General features: G+C 40.1%; 1 non-coding gene across 1 annotated transcript; it reads right to left on the reverse strand.

Moving 5' to 3' along the window:
* Positions 1–912: 912 nt before the first annotated feature.
* On the reverse strand, positions 913–1,020 carry LOC112760175 (small nucleolar RNA R71). Its single transcript, XR_003180627.1, has one exon. It is a non-coding gene; the product is annotated as a small nucleolar RNA R71 (small nucleolar RNA).
* Between the last annotated feature and the right edge of the window lie 17,147 nt (positions 1,021–18,167).

Raw genomic sequence — 18,167 nt, forward strand, 5'->3', positions numbered from 1 at the left:
ATTCTTATCTTTTTCAGAACCACCTAACTAATTCTCTCTCTCTAATTTTCGAAAATCACTAACTTCTTTTTCAAAATTCCTTTTTAATTAACTAATTGATTTAAATTTTAATTTAATTTTATTTTTCTTCTTAAATTTTGAATTTTAACTTTGATTTTAAATTAAAAACAAAAATATTTTTATTTTATTTTATTTTCGAATTCTTCCATCTCTCATCTCCTTCTAATTATTTATTTATCTACTAACACTTCTCTTCTACTCAAAAATTCGAACCCACTCTTCTCTTCTGTGTTCAAATTTTTATCTTTTCCTTCTTCTATACTGTGACATAGAAGATTCTATATTTTCTTTTCTCTTCTCTTCTTTTTCATATGAGCAGGAACAAGGATAAGAACATTCTTGTTGAAGCTGATCCTAAACCTGAAAGGACTCTGAAGAGGAAGCTAAGGGAAGCTAAGGCACAACTATCTGGAGAAAATCTGACAAAAGTTTTCGAAAAAGAAGGAGACATGGACGAAAATAATAACAATGGTGGAGATGCAAGGAAGATGCTTGGTAACTTTACTGCACCAAATTTCAACTTGCATGGAAGAAGCATCTCAATTCCTGCCATTGGAGCAAACAATTTTGAGCTAAAACCTCAATTAGTTTCTCTGATGCAACAGAATTGCAAGTTTCATGGACTTCCATCAGAAGATCCTTTTTCAGTTCTTAACTGAATTCTTGCAAATCTGTGATACTGTTAAGACCAATGGGGTTGATCCCGAGGTCTACAGGCTTATGCTTTTCCCGTTTGCTGTAAGAGACAGAGCTAGAATATGGTTGGACTCTCAACCTAAAGATAGCATGAACTCTTGGGATAAGCTGGTCACGGCTTTCTTAGCCAAGTTCTTTCCTCCTCAAAAGCTTAGCAAGCTTAGAGTGGATGTTCAAACCTTCAAACAGAAAGAAGGTGAATCCCTCTATGAAGCTTGGGAGAGATACAAGCAACTGACCAAAAAGTGTCCTTCTGATATGCTTTCAGAATGGACCATCCTAGATATATTCTATGATAGTCTGTCTGAATTATCTAAGATGTCATTAGACCATTTTGCAGGTGGATCCATTCATCTAAAGAAAATGCCTGCAGAAGCTCAGGAACTCATTGACATGGTTGCAATTAACCAGTTCATGTATACTTCTTAAAGGAATCCTGTGAGTAATGGGACCCTCAGAGGAAGGAAGTTCTTGAAATTGATACTCTGAATGCCATATTGGCTCAGAACAAAATATTAACTCAACAAGTCAATATGATTTCTCAGAGTCTGAATGGATTGCAAGTTGCATCCAACAGTACTAAAGAATTATCTTCTGAAGAAGAAGCTTATGATCCTGAGAAGCCTGCAATAGTAGAGGTGAATTACATGGGTGAACCCTATGGAAACACCTATAATCTCTCATGGAGAAATCATCCAAATTTCTCATGGAAGGATCAACAAAAGCCTCAACAAGGCTTTAATAATGGTGGAAGAAACAGGTTTAGCAATAGCAAGCCTTTTCCATCATCCACTCAGCAACAGACAGAGAATTCTGAGCAAAATCCATCTAGCTTAGCAAATATAGTCTCTGATCTATCTAAGGCCACTCTATGTTTCATGAATGAAATAAGGTCCTCCATTAGAAATTTGGAGGCACAAGTGGGCCAGCTGAGTAAAAGAGTCACTGAAACTCCTCCTAGTACTCTCCCAAGCAATACAGAAGAAAATCCAAAGAGAGAGTGCAAGGCCATTGATTTGACCATCATGGCCGAACCTACAAGGGAGGAGGAGGACGTGAATCCCAATGAGGAAGACCTCATGGGACGTCCTCTGAACACTAGAGGGTTCCTCAATGAGGACCTAAAGGAATCTGAGGCTCATACAGAGACCATGAAGGTTCCATTCAACCTGCTTCTGCCCTTCATGAGCTCTGATGAGTATTCTTCCTCTGAAGAGGATGAAGACATTACTGAAGAGTAAGTTGCTAAGTACCTTGGTGCAATCATGAAGCTGAATGCCAAATTATTTGGTAATGAGACTTGGGAAGATGAACCTCCCTTGCTCACCAATGAACTGAATGCATTGGATAGGCAGAAATTACCTCAAAAAAAATAGGATCCTGGTAAATTCTTAATACCCTGTACCATAGGCACCATGACCTTTGAGAAGGCTCTGTGTGACCTGGGGTCAGGCATTAACCTTATGCCATTCTTTGTAATGGAGAAACTTGGGATCTTTGAGGTGCAAGCTGCCAGAATCTCATTGGAGATGGCAGACAACTCAAGAAAACAAGCTTATAGACTAGTAGAGGACGTGCTAGTAAAGGTTGAAGGCCTTTACATCCCTGCTGATTTCATAATCCTAGACACTGGGAAGGATGAGGATGAATCTATCGTCCTTGGAAGACCCTTCTTAGCCGTAGCAAAAGCTGTGATTGATGTGGACAGAGGAGAATTAGTCCTTCAACTGAATGAGGACAACCTTGTGCTTAAAACTCAAGGATCTCCTTCTGTAACCATGGAGAGGAAGCATGAAAAGCTTCTCTCACTACAGAGTCAACCAAAGCCCCCACAATCAAACTCTAAGTTTGGTGTTGGGAGGTCCCAACAATGCTCTGAACATCTGTGAGGCTCCATGAGAGCTCATTGTCAAGCTATTGACATTAAAGAAACACTTGTTGGGAGGCAACCCAATGTTATTTAATTATATCTATTTATTTTCTATTTCTATTTTATGTTTTCTTTAGGTTGATGATCATGTGAAGTCACAAAAACTACTGAAAAATCAAAAATAGAATGAAAAACAGCATTAAAAATAGCTCACCCTAGAGAAAGAGCTTACTGGCGTTTAAACGCCAGTAAGAAGGATCAAACTGGCATTTAACGCCAGAAAGAAGCATCAAGCTGGCGTTAAACGCCAGAAACAAGCACCAGACTGGCGTTTAACGCCAGAACAGAGCATGGAATTGGTGTTAAACGCTAGAAACAAGCAGCAAGCTGGCGTTTAACGCCAGACATGCATTCTAAGGGCGTTTTGCACGCCTACTTGGAGCAGGGATGCTACATCCTTGACCCCTCAGGATCTGTGGACCCCACAGGATCCCCACCTACCCCACCTCTTCTTCTCCCCTCTTCACACCTTTTTATAACTCTCTTTCCCAAATACCCTTCACCAATCACCTCCATACCTCTTCCCTAAATACCCTTAACCACTCACATCCATCCACTCTTCCCCATAAACCCCACCTACCTCCAAAATTCAAATTCTTTTCCCTCCCAAACCCAACCCTAATGGCCGAAACCTACCCTCCACCCCACCCCTATATAAACCCCTCAACACTACTCCATTTTCACACATTACAACCACCACTTCTCCCCCTTGGCCGAATACACCTTCTCCCTCCTTCTCCTCCATTTTCTTCTTCTTCTACTACTTTCTTTCTTCTTTTGCTCGAGGACGAGCAAACCTTTTAAGTTTGGTGTGGTAAAAGCATTGCTTTTTATTTTTCCATAACCATTAATGGCACCTAAGGCCAAAGAAACCTCAAGAAAGAGGAAAGGGAAGGCAATTGCTTCCACCTCTGAGTCATGGGAGATGGAGAGATTCATCTCAAAGGTCCATCAAGACCACTTCTATGAAGTTGTGGCCAAGAAGAAGGTGACCCCTGAGGTCCCTTTTAAGCTCAAAAAGAGCGAATATCCGGAGATCCGACAAGAGATTAGAAGAAGAGGATGGGAAGTTCTCTCTAATCCTATTCAACAAGTCGGGATCTTAATGGTTCAAGAGTTCTATGCAAACGCATGGATCCCTAGGAACCATGATCAAAGTATGAACCCGAATCCAAAGAATTGGCTTACAATGGTTCGGGGGAAATACTTAGATTTCAGTCTGGAAAATGTAAGGTTGGCGTTCAACTTGCTAATGATGCAAGAAAACGCACGCCCCTACACTAGAAGGGTCAACTTTGATCAAAAGTTGGACCAAGTCCTCATGGAAATATGTGTGGAAGGAGCTCAATGGAAAGTTGACTCAAGAGGCAAGCCGGTTCAATTGAGAAGACCGGACCTTAAGCCTGTAGCTAGAGGATGGTTGGAGTTCATCCAACGCTCAATTATTCCTACTAGCAACCGGTCTGAAGTTACTGTAGACCGGGCCATCATGATCCATAGTATCATGATTGGGGAGGAAGTGGAAGTTCATGAGATTATACCTCAAGAACTCTACAAGGTGGCTGACAAGTCCTCCAATTTGGCAAGGTTAGCCTATCTTCACCTCATTTGCCACCTCTGTAATTCTGTTGGAATTGACATAGAGGGAGATATCCTCATTGATGAGGACAAGCCCATCACTAAGAAAAGGATGGAGCAAACAAGAGATCATGGACCTCAACAAGAGCATGAGGAAATTCCTCACCATGAAATCCCTGAGTTGCCTCAAGGGATGCCCTTCCCTCCACAAAACTATTGGAAGCAAATCAACACCTCCCTAGGAGAATTAAGTTCCAACATGGGACAACTAAGGATGGAACACCAAGAGCACTCCATCATTCTCCATGAGATCAGAGAAGATCAAAGAGCTATGAGGGAGGAGCAACAAAGACAAGAAAGAGACATAGAGGAGCCCAAGAACACCAATGGCTCTTCAAGAAGAGGAAGACGCCACCCTCACTAAGGTGGACCCATTCCTTAATCTCTTTGTCTATTTATTTTTCTATTTTTCGTTTACTATGCTTTATGTTTATGTTTGTGTCTTATTACATGATCATTAGTATTTAAGTGTCTATGTCTTAAAGCTATGAATGTCCTATGAATCCATCACCTCTCTTAAATGAAAAATGCTTTAATTACAAAAGAACAAGAAGTACATGAATTTCGAATTCATCCTTGAAATTAGTTTAATTATTTTGATGTGGTGACAATACTTTTTATTTTCTGAATGAATGCTTGAACAGTGCATATGTCTTTTGATATTGTTGTTTATGAATGTTAAATATGTTGGCTCTTGAAAGATTGATGAAAAGGTGAAATGTTATTTGATAATCTGAAAAATCATAAAATTGATTCTTGAAGCAAGAAAAAGCAGTGAATACAAAAGCTTGCGACCAAAAATAAAAGAAAATTCAAAAACAAAAATGAAAGAAAGAAAAAGAAAAAGCAAGCACAAAAAGCCAAGAGCTCTTTAAACCAAAAGGCAAGAGTAAAAAGCCAGTAACCCTTTAAACCAAAAGGCAAGGGTAATAAAAAGGATCCAAGGCTTTGAGCATCAGTGGATAGGAGGGCCCAAAGGAATAAAATCCTGGCCTAAGCGGCTAAACTAAGCTATCCCTAACCATGTGCTTGTGGCGTGAAGGTGTCAAGTGAAAACTTGAGACTGAGCGGTTAAAGTCGAGGTCCAAAGAAAAAAGAAGAGTGTGCTTAAGAACCCTGGACACCTCTAATTGGGGACTCTAGCAAAGCTGAGTCACAATCTGAAAAGGTTCATCCAGTTATGTGTCTGTGGCATTTATGTATCTGGTGGCAATACTCGAAAACAAAGTGCTTAGGGCCACGGCCAAGACTCATAAAGTAGCTGTGTTCAAGAATCAACATACTGAACTAGGAGAATCAATAACACTATCTGAATTCTGAGTTCCTATAGATGCCAATCATTCTGAACTTCAAGGGATAAAGTGAGATGCCAAAACTGTTCAGAGACAAAAAGCTACTAGTCCCGCTCATTTAATTAGAGCTAAGTTTCATTGATATTTTGGAGTTTATAGTATATTCTCTTCTTTTTATCCTATTTGATTTTCAGTTGCTTGGGGACAAGCAACAATTTAAGTTTGGTGTTGTGATGAGCGGATAATTTATATGCTTTTTGGCATTGTTTTTACATAGTTTTTAGTATGATTTAGTTTGTTTTTATTATATTTTTATTAGTTTTTAATTAAAAATAACATTTCTGGACTTTTCTATGAGTTTGTATGTTTTTCTGTGATTTCAAGTATTTTCTGGCTGAAATTGAGGGACTTGAGCAAAAATCTGATTTAGAGGCTGAAGAAGGACTGCAGATGCTATTAGATTTTGACCTCCCTGCACTCAAAGTGGATTTTCTGGGGCTATAGAAACCCAAATGGCGCACTCTCAATTGCGTTGGAAAGTAGACATCCAGGGATTTCCAGCAATATCTAATAGTCCATACTTTGCCCAAGTTTAGACAACGCAAACTGGCGTTTAACGCCAGCTTTCTGCCCTATTCTGGCGTTAAATGCCAAAAACAAGTTGCAAAGCAGAGTTAAACGCCAGAAACAAGTTACAAACTGGCGTTCAACTCCAAGGAAGACCTCTACACGTGAAAGCTTCAACGCTCAGCCCAAGCACACACCAAGTGGGCCCGGAAGTAGATTTCTACATCATTTACTCATTTCTATAAACCCTAGTAATTAGTTTAGTATAAATAGGACTTTTTACTATTGTATTTACATATTGGGACCATCTTTGGATCATTTTTTGATCATTTTAGATCTCTAGACCTCCATGGGAGGCTGGCCACTCGCCCATGTCTACCCTATTTTCACTTATGTATTTTCAACGGTAGAGTTTCTACACACCATAGATTAAGGTGTGGAGCTCTGCTGTTCCTCATGAATTAATGCAAAGTAATGTTGTTTTTCTATTCAATTCAAGCCTATTTCTTCTCTAAGATATTCATTCGCACACAAGAACATGATGAATGTGATGATTATGTGACGCTCATCATCATTCTCACTTATGAACGCGTGCCTGACAAACACTTCCGTTCTACATGCAAACAAGCTTGAATGCATATCTCTTAGCCTCCTGATCTATGATCAGAGTCTTCATAATATAGGCTAGAATTATTGGTGGCCATTCTTGAGATCCAGAAAGTCTAAACCTTGTCTGTGGTATTCCGAGTAGGATCTGGGAAGGGATGGCTGTGACAAGCTTCAAACTCGTGAGTGCTGGGCGTAGTTACAGACGCAAAAGGATTACTGAATCCTATTCCAGTATGATCGAGAACCAACAAATGATTAGTCGTGCGGTGACAGCGCATTTTGGACCATTTTCACTGAGAGGACGGGATGTAGCCATTGACAATGGTGATGCCCAACATACAGCTTGCCATGGAAAGGAGTATGAAGGATTGGATGAAGGCAGTAGGAAAGCAGAGATTCAGAAGGAACTAAGCATCTCCATATGCTTATCTGAAATTCTCACCAATAAATTACATAAGTATCTCTATCCTATCTTACGTTTTATTTATATTTTAATTTTTAAAACTCTATAACCATTTGAATCTGCCTGACTGAGATTTTACAAGGTGACCATAGCTTGCTTCAAGCCGACAATCTCCGTAGGATCGACCCTTACTCACGTAAGGTTTATTACTTAGACGACCCAGTGCACTTGCTGGTTAGTTGTGCAAAGTTGTCACAAAGAATTAAGATTATGAATGTGCGTATTAAGTTTTTGGCGCCGTTACCAAGGAATGAGCAATCACGATTTCGTGCACCACGTACGCGTGGGTGGGCACAAATTGAGGCGACGCATAAACGTCGGTCACGCGAACGTGTGACCGTGGTTGTGCCAGTCGCACGATTCCATCCTTGCACACGCAGAACTCTCTGTTAAGTTTGTGTTGGGGCCTCAAATACATACGACGCGTGCGCGTCTAGCACGCCCACGCGTGGATTGCGAAAAAATGAAAGCGACGTATACGCGTCAAAGACGCGTACGCGTGGGTTGAATTGTGCTTCTAGCACACTACCCGCGTGATGCCATCAAAACTCTCTGTTTAAAAACCTTTTTTACGCCGATTTCAAGTCCACGCATGCGCGTCAGGGACGCTTGTGCGTGTATTGTCAAAAACGCAGGTGACGCACACGCGTGAGCCACGCGTACGCGTGGGGTGACTTGTGCGCTAGGCACCCCTTCTGCACACCTCCCGCATAACTCTCTGTTCAATTCTACTATATTGCGCATTCACGCATGACGCGTATGCGTCATAGACGCTTGCACATCGATCGCTTTTTATTTTATTATAATTATGCAAAATGAAGGTAATTATGCAAGATCTGGAAATTAACACTGATAAAAATAAAATAACTAATAAAAGGGGAAGATCATACCATGATGGGTTGTCTCCTACCTACCACTTTTCTTTAACGTCCTTAAGTTGGACGGTCCACAAGCTCAATCTTCTTCTGTTGCTGGATCCGCGAAGAGGAAGATCTTCAGCTCCTTACAGTTCTTCATCTTCTCACCATGGTATAGCTTCAAGCGGTGGCCATTGACCTTGAAGAAAGTGGCCATTGACCTTGTAGGATCCTTGATAAACCACTATTTTATGGTTTATATTGTGTTTAATTGTGTGGTTTTATCATGATCCTTACCCACTTATTCATTAAATTAGCATGAAATTATAATTCCTTCCTGAATTTATAACATGTTTGAAAACTGCTTCCTAGAGACTTTAATTATGTACTTTTAATTCTCCTTTATTCCATTCGATGCCGTGATCTGTGTGTTGAGTGTTTCAGACTTTATAGGGCATGAATGAGTTGGAGATTGGAAAGGAAGCTAGCAAAAATGGAAGGAACACAAGAATTTGAGGAGATAACCAGCGAGAAGTGATGCGGTCGCATGGCTCACGCGACCGCGCAAAGGATAGCAAATCGCAGTGACACGGCTGCATGGCTCACGCGGCCGCGCGGATTGAAAAAGCTCAAGCGACGCGGTAGCGTGGACGACGCGAACGCGTGGCAAGGAAAAGTGCGAATGACGCGTCCGGATGGATAACGCGATCGCGTGACATGTGCGATCTGCATAATCTGCAGAATTCGCTGGGGGCGATTTTGGACCTAATTTCGACCCAGTTTTCGGCCCGAAATAGCAGACTAGAGCCAGAGAATATGCAGAAATAAAACACAACATTCATTCTACACAGTTTTCAGTTATAGATCTAGTTTTACTCCTTTAGGTTTCTGTCTCTAGGTTTTAGGAATTTGAATTTTCAATTGGTCTTAGCATTGGAACATTGAGAAGAGTTATTTCCTCATCAAGACTTCGTCATTCTAGTTCGTTCTCTTAACTTGGTTTTATTCTTCCATGTTCTTTGCTTTGTTCAATTTTGTCATTTGAATACTTTCATGATTATTTAGTACAAGGATTATTTCTTCCATTTTAATTTATTTTCCATTCCAATAATCATGTCTTCTTTTAATTCCCTTTCATGTGTTATGGATTTATTATTTACAATGAGTGAGTAGTTCCCTCACTTGATGGGGAGCTGATTGAAAGGAACTCTTGAGTTGGAAGGATTGAAAGAAAATTTGTAATTGGGTTAACTGTTGGATTGTTATCTAATCACTAACACCAATCCCTTTGAATTAAGTGGGTTGCAACTCATGAACAGATCTAGCATTCCAACTTGTTTGACTTTCCTTTACCTAGTAAAGGATAACTAAACAGAACAACCATTAATTATAAATTAATCTTGAAATCATCCCATCAACAATAGAGATTCCAACTAATCAACTCCCAGTCAAGGCTTTTATTTCATATTATTTGAATTTCCTCAATTTAATTTCCCACCTACTTAACTCAACTTCTTGGAACATCTGATTAATAAAATAGCACACTTTTCTGCAACTCGTTGGGAGACGACCTGGGACTTAAACTCCCAGTAATTTTTAATTTAAACTCTCTGTGACATATTTCTAAATTGATAGGCATATTTTCGGTGAGTTAAGAACTATACTTGCAACGTAACTATTTTAATAATTTTTAATTCACCAACTTCTGTACCTCATCAGTTCTTCCCACCATGATCTCAACTTGCCTGGCATGAGCCTCAACCATGAGTTATAAACAAGGACTAACTCCCCAGGTCTAAACTCTCTCCTCTTGATAATATTGTCATGCACATCCTTAAACCTCTCTTTATAGAGCCTTGAGTTCTCATACGCTTCTAGCCGAAGGTTCTCTAATTCCTGTAGTTGCAACTTCCTTTCAGTACCAGCTCCCCCCAATCCTAAGTTGCATTCCCTTACTGCCCAGAAACCTTTGTACTCCACCTCCACTGGAAGGTGACAAGCCTTTCCATAATCTAGACGGAATGGACTCATTCCGATGGACGTCTTATAAGTTGTTCGATAAGCCTAAAGCACATCTGCAAGCCTGGTACTCCAGTCTCTTCTATGAGGCTTGACAATCTTCTCCAATATGTGCTTTATCTCTCTGTTAGACACCTCAACTTGCCCATTGGTTTGGGGATGGTAAGTCATCGCCACCTTGTGAATAATGCCATGTTTCTTTAACAGACCTGTCAGTCTCCTGTTACAGAAATGAGTGCCTTCATCACTCACGATTGCTCGTGGTAATCCAAAGCGACAGATAATATTATTTCGAACAAAAGAGACCACAACGTTAGCATCATCAGTACGGGTAGGAATTGCTTTCACCCATTTAGAAACATAATCAACAGCTAACAATATGTACAAGAAACCATTAGAATTTGGAAATGGACCCATGAAGTCAATACCCCAAACATAAAAAATTTCACAGAACAACATAAGTTGTTGGGGCATCTCATCCCTCTTGGCTATATTCCCAAACCTTTGACATGGGAGCAAGATTCACAGAATGCAGTTGCTTCCTTAAATAGTGTGGGCCACCAGAATCCACAGTCTAAAATTTTTCTAGCATTTCTTTGAGGTCCAAAATATCCACCACTCTTAGAAGAGTGGCAGGCCTCTAAAATAGACTGAAATTCTGATTGTGGCACACACCTTCTAATTATTTGGTCAGCACCACATCTCTATAAATATGGGTCATCCCATATATAATATTTGGACTCACTTTTAAGCTTGTCCCTTTGATTCTTAGTAAAATTAGGAGGAAAGATACGACTAACCAAATAATTAGCTATAGGTGCTTACCAAGGAACCACCTCAGATATTGCTTGCAAGCTATTAAGTGGAAAAGCATTATTGATAGGAGTGGAGTCATTCTTAATGTGCTCTAGGCGATTCAAGTGGTCTGCCACTAAATTTTGAAAGCCACTCCTATCTTTGATCTCTAACTCAAATTCTTACGGCAACAATATCCAACGGATTAACCTTGGTTTGGACTCTTTTTTAGCTAACAGATATTTTAGAGCTACATGATCTGAATATACTACCACCTTAGTACCAAGTAAATAAACTCGGAATTTATCCAAAGCAAAAATAATAGCCAAAAGCTCTTTTTCAGTGGTAGTATAATTAGACTGAGCAGCGTCTAAAGTCTTTAGAAGCATAAGCAATTATATAAGGGTCCTTACCTTCGCGCTGAGTCAGCGCCGCTCCTACCGAATAGTTGAATGCGTCACACATTATCTCAAACGGCCGACTCCAGTCAAGCCCTCTCACAATAGGAGCTTGAGTCAAGGCAATCTTCAGTTTATCAAATGCCTCCATGCAATCTTCACTCAACTCAAACTCAACATCCTTCTGCAGCAGTCGGGACAAAGGTAGTGCAACCTTACTGAAGTCCTTGATAAATCGCCGGTAGAAACCTGCATGACCAAGAAACGAACGGACTTCCCTCACCGAGGAGGGGTAAGGTAAACCATAAATAATATCTACCTTTGCAGGATCAACAGAAATGCCAGTATTAGAAACAACATGTCCTAGAATAATAACTTGTTTGACCATAAAATGACATTTTTCAAAATTAAGTACAAGGCTTGAACTAACACACCTTTCTAATAGTCTAGCTAAACTATCCAAGCAAAGGTCAAACAAATCACCATAAACACTAAAATCATCCATGAAAACTTCCATACAGTTCTCAAGAAGATCTGAGAAAATACTCATCATGCATCTTTGAAACGTAGCCGGTGCATTACATAAGCCAAAAGGCATTCTCTTACATGCATACGTTTTAAAGGGGCATGTAAAAGTAGTTTTCTCCTGATCTTCTGGAGCTATATGAAGTTGAAAATAGCCAGTGTAACCATCTAGAAAATAGTAGTGTGATTTACCTGACAGGCGATCAAGCATTTGATCGATAAAAGGTAGCAGGTAGTGATCCTTGCGAGTGGCCTGGTTGAGACGCCTATAGTCAATGCACACCCTCCAGGAGTTCTGCACTCTTGTAGCCAAGAGTTCCCCATGCTCATTCTTCACTGTTGTGACGCCAAACTTCTTTGGTACCACCTGTACCGGGCTAACCCATTCACTATCCGAGATTGGATAGATGATGTCGGCTTCAAGGGGTCTAGTCACTTCCTTCTTGGCAACTTCTAAAATGGTGGGGTTCAACCACCTTTGAGGTTGATGGATAGGCCTTGCTCTCTCCTCTAGAAATATCCGGTGCTCACGGACTTGAGGGCTGATACCTACTATGTCCGCCAAACTCCACCAAATAGCTTTCTTGTGTCTTCTAAGCACACTATGCAATTGCTCCTCTTGTTGGGAAGTGAGTTCCTTTGCAATAATAACTGGGAGCTTCTAATTATCCTCAAGATAAGCATACTTAAGTGGGGGTGGAAGGGGCTTCAATTCTATTTTCAACTCATGGCTTGGCATTTGGTCATCTGGAGCCATTGGTGGCAGCAAGGTGTCTTCAGTATGCTCAGAAGGTTTCCCCACACTTGCATCTTGCTCCATGTTCACCTCTTCTACTTCTTCTTGGTGAACTTCAGCCACAGTCTCATCGATAATGTCGCACTGAAAGATGGAGTGATCTTCTGGTGGGTGCTTCAGAGCGTCATCCAGGTTGAAGCTCACTGCCCTGCCATCTATTTCGAAAGAATAAGTACCTGAGAAGGCATCCAATGTGAATCGTGAAGTCTTCAAAAATGGCCTTCCAAGCAAGATGGACGAAGGTCTTCCTGAGTCATTAGGAGGCATCTCTAATTTTGATTCATCTTTGATTCCACTAGATGCCTTGATATGTTTGTTAGTGAATTCAGATTGGAAAGGCTAGGAATGGATCAAAGGGATGGAGAGGAAAAGCATGCAAGTGGAGAACTCATGAAGAAACAAGGATTTGGGATGCTGAGATCAATGCGCACTTGCAGCAGATGCGCACGCGTGGAAAGTGAAGCCGCCGCGCGTACATGACGCGTACACGTGGATAGCAAATTGTCAAGCGACGCGTACGCGTGACCCACGCGTACCCGTCGATGCTTGCACGTGACTCACTTAAAGGCAATCCGCTGGGGGCGATTTCTGGGCTTCCTAGGCCTAAATCCAACTCACCTCTGATGCTATTTAACCCAAGGATTGAAGGGAGATCATGAATCCAGTTTTCAATTAGTTAGTTTAGTTGAGTTTTGGAGGAAAAGTTAGTTTCTAGAGAGAGAAGCTCTCTCTTCTCTCTAGATTTAGGATTAGGTTTAGGTTTATTTCTTAGATCTAGATCTACTTCTTCTCTTGCTCCAATTTTCCTTTTGCTTTATGAATTCTTATGTAGATCTCTATTTCTCTTTCAATGCAATTTATGAATTCCATGTCTTCTCATGTTGCTTTGATTTTCTATTATTGATCTCTTACCATTGTAGTTAGATCTCTCTTTAATTCTTGCAATTTATATTATTTACCTTTATTGCCTTTTATGTGTTTGATGAAATGCCTCTTTTAGTTATGAGTTAGATCTTTCTCCTCTTGGCCTAGTTAGAGTAATTAGTGACTCTTGAGTTATCTAATTCTTTTGTTGATTGATGATTAGAAGTTGCTAATTGACTTGAATGCCACTAAAGCTAGTCTTTCATCTAGATTTGGCTAGGACTTGTGGAATCAAGTTAATCATCCACTTGACTTTCCTTCACAGTTAGAGGTTAACTAAGTGGGAGCAATTGATAATTCTCATCACAATTGATAAGGATAGCTAGGATAGGACTTGTAATTCTCATACCTTGCCCGGAGCTTTTCTAGTTGTTAGTTTATTTCTTTTGCAATTTATAATTCTTGTTTCTTATTCCAAAAACCCCAAAACATACCTTTAACCAATAACAAGAACACTTCATTACAATTCCTAGGGAGAAAGACCCGTGGTTTGAATACTTCAGTTTATATTTTAGGGATTTGTACTTGTGACAAACAAATGTTTGTATAAAAAGATTATCTGTTGATTTAGAAACTATACTTGCAACGAGAATTCATTTGTGATCTCTAAACCGTCAAAAATCGATTCATCAAAATGGCACTGTTGCCGGGGAATTGCAATGGTGTTGTGTTATTGGTTATTGTATATATGTGCATATTGTGAATAGCTTGATTTTTGGATTGCTTGTTAGTTTTTGCTAGTTTTAGGACTTTGTTTCATTATTTCTTTTTAGCTTTTGTTTCTATTTTCTCTTTCCATTATGAATTCTCACTTTGGCTATGAGTTTGGTTCTAACTATGTTGTAGGAAATGAGGGCTACAATGAGGATGTGTATCAAGGATGGGACAATCAAAGGTGGGAGGAGCCATATGCATATGATCAATCTTCATGGCAACAACCTCCACCAATACACTATGAACAAGAGCCATTCTATGATGCTTACCAATCAAATGGCTATGGTGAATCTCCTTGTGATTTTCAAGAACCGCTACCATATGCCTATGAGTCATATCCTCAACATAGCCATCTACCACACTTACAAGCCTCTTTTCACCAACCACCTTCATATAATCCTAACCCATACCCACCATACCAACAACCTTGTGAGCCATATGAACCACATATAGAGCCACCACCATCCCAACATCACCACTTTTAAGAGCCATCCCCTCTATATTATTACCAAGATGAACCACCTCCAATGTATACAAATTTTCAACCACAAGACGAATTCTACTTTCCACCACAACCTCCCACGGAAGAATATTCATGTCCATCGATCCAAGAGCCATATGACCCTAATCATGTTATCTAAGCGGAACAAGAGTCATGGGATCGTGTCAAGGAAGTATTGGATCAACTTCAAGCAACCATGGAGCGTGTTGTGCAACAAGCAGAAAAAGTGGAGAGTGTTAAACTGTCACACCCTTACTAAGAAGGACTATCTTCTTATTATGAACCCTTTCTCCAAAATGATGACCCCTCCTATCCATCCCAAGCCCCAATGGATGATGATTCTCTCATTTTGCTACTTCAAGGGCAAGACGAAATACAAAGGGAGGCACTAGAATCCATAGCTGCCTTGAATGAGACGGTAAACCGATTAGCCTCCCTATGTTTGTACCCTCAAAGCATTCCCATGGCTACATGTAGGGAATAAAATGAAGAGCATAGCATGAAGGAGAGATTGGAAACTCTGGTGGGACATGAAGAAAGTTGCTTTATGTTCAAACAATTGGAGGAAGCTTTGATTGTTGAAGAAAAGGAAGAATTGGTTGAAGACTTAGGGGATGCTGAACCCCCATGAGAACCTAGAGTTAAGGGAAACCCCTCCAAAAAGATTGAAGTTGATGTTAGGGAGGAAAGTGCAGATCCTCCAAAGCATATTCCATATGAAGAATTAGATGGGATAGAGCAAGAATTGAGTTTCCTTGGAATTGAAGATCAAGCATCAAATCCTAGTGGCGAAGAATCCTTTGAACTTAAAGAACCTTCTCCCGATGAGATAGAAAGTAATGCGGAGGTAAATCTCTCTCATCCTTCCATTTATGATTTGAGTAAGGGAAAAGAGTTAGATAAAATTGTTGAACAAAGGATTGAGATTAAAAGGTCTTGTGAGGATGTGGAGGTCCTTAGAAAAAGGAGGACGGGCTACGCTTTGTCAAGATCCTTGGAAGCTTCTTTGCCTAGTTTGTCATCTACTTCTACATTTAAGTTGGTGAAATTCATTTCTATTAGCTTTATTATCCCACTCAAATATGGCATGCTTGAAACGGAAGGTCAACTTAGAGAACTTTGTGGGATGAAGCGTAAGAGAAGGATGTTTTGTGGTTGGCGGTGCAAGGCAAGGTTCATTATGGTTCATACTTCAAAGATTAGATACAAAGGTTTGGCTAGTGCTCAACTAGATGGGTCTAGAAGGAAGATTTGGCGCTTTATTGAGAATTCATCTTGCTTGCCACATAAATGGAATAATGATGATCAACTTCGAGACGGGTGTGAAAATAAAGTGCAGAATCCCGGATTACAAGAAGAGGATCGCCTTTGGGAGCCCCAAGCTTGTGAAGAACTCCATCAAGACTTGGTGCAACTCATGAGAAATCTTGGGGCACAATGGAGAACCAAGCATTAGTGGGAGTTCCAAGAAGAATTTAAGCACAAGCCACCTTGAGAGGAGCTCCCCATAAGTCCAACTTAAGGACAATAAACAAAAGTGCTAGGTGGGAGACACCCCACTGATGTGTATAAACTTGATATGCTACGATTTAGGAAATTGCACGATCGGCAAAATTCCTTCCGGCAAGTGCACCGGTTATCGTCAAGTAAAAACTCACAATAGAGTGAGGTCGAATCCCACAAGGATTGGTTGAGTGAGCAATTCGGATTAGAAGTATGTTCTAGTTGAGCGGAATCAAGATTTAGATGAGAATTGCGGAATGTAAAATTGCATGAATTAAAGAGCGAGAAGCTAAATTGCTGAAATTAAAAGGGATGGGGGTGATTGCATGAATTTAATTGCAGAATGTAAAGAGAAAGTGGTAAATCAGAAATGGGGAGTTCATTGGGTGTTAGGAGATATTGAGATCTCCGAATCAAAACAACTTTTATCCCTTCCTCAACCAATGCATTCATTGAATTTTGCTTGGCAATCTTATATGATTGGATCCCAAACCCTTGGCTCACCAATTCTCTCTAAAAACAAACAAATTCCCAATCCCTTGGTTTAAATGTTCATAAGAAGAGATGATGCTCGATCACTGATTATACCACACAGTTTCATGAACCACAATTTGGTAGGATTACATGTCACAATATCCATCCAAACCCCAATCCAATTCACTGTGAGAAAGCTTCTCTAGCATGAATCCTCCATTCCTTTCCCAAGGTTCCGAAGGATTCCAATTATGGGTAGTTTCTTTCCCAAGACAACTACCCAATGGAATTAGATCGAGAAGCTTTCTAACAAAATTCAAGAGAAAAGATTGAAGAAGAAGATAAAACTATTATTGATTCATTGAATTACAATAGAGCTCCCTAACCCAATGAAAGGGGTTTAGTGAGTCATAGCTCTGAATTCAATTACAAAACTAAAAGAAAATGATCCAAAGTTCTCCGTGTATAAAACTCCTCGAGTGTGTGTCTCAACCAACTTAAATTCTATCCTATTTATACACTTTCTAAATTGAGCTTCTGTTGTGTTTCTTGGGCTTTGAGGCCTTTCCCTGATTTCCTTTTGCTTTGGGTTTATGATCCATAATCCTGATGAGGCTGCTGATCCAATTCTGTAACATTCATTGAACCAACTTAGTGATAATCAAGTAATACACAAGACTCAACAAATTGAAGCTCCAGACTCATCAATTCTTCAGGCCCAATCCCATAAACATGATATTCAATTGGGTTTCATACCATAATACGTTTAAGTTAATGTTTGTGCTCAAATGCTAACTTAAACTTCAATATATTTGGCCCAGAAACCCCTTTCAAAAAGTGACGTTTAAGTTGAAGTTTAAGTTTCAGTTTAAGGTTAAACTGAAGCTTAAACGTGGAAATGGGAAAGCAACCCTAGAGGAGGGAAATAGTCGAACACGTTTAAGCTTCAGTTTAAGGTTAAACTGAAGCTTAAACGTGGAAATGGAAGAAAGCAACCCAGGAGTGTGAAATGTCGAACACGTTTAAGCTTCAGTTTAAGGTTAAACTGAAGCTTAAACGTGGAAATGAAGAAAGCAACCCTGGAGGAGCAATTGGGTCGAGCACGTTTAAGCTTCAGTTTAAGGTTAAACTGAAGCTTAAACGTGGGAATGGGAAAGCAACCCTGGAGGAGAGAAATAGTCGAACACGTTTAAGCTCCAGTTTAAGGTTAAACTGGAGCTTAAACGTGGAAATGCTCCTGGTGCCTTTCTTACTTCTGGCGTTTAACCTCCAGTTTAAGGTTAAACTGGAGGTTAAACGTGGAAATGCTTCCTGGTGAGAATTGTGTCGAACACGTTTAAGCTCCAGTTTAAGGTTAAACTGGAGCTTAAACGTGGAAATGCTCCCTTGGTGAAATTCTCATTCT

The sequence above is a fragment of the Arachis hypogaea genome, chromosome 16 (assembly GCF_003086295.3).
Source record: "Arachis hypogaea cultivar Tifrunner chromosome 16, arahy.Tifrunner.gnm2.J5K5, whole genome shotgun sequence".
NCBI classification, from domain to species: domain Eukaryota; kingdom Viridiplantae; phylum Streptophyta; class Magnoliopsida; order Fabales; family Fabaceae; genus Arachis; species Arachis hypogaea.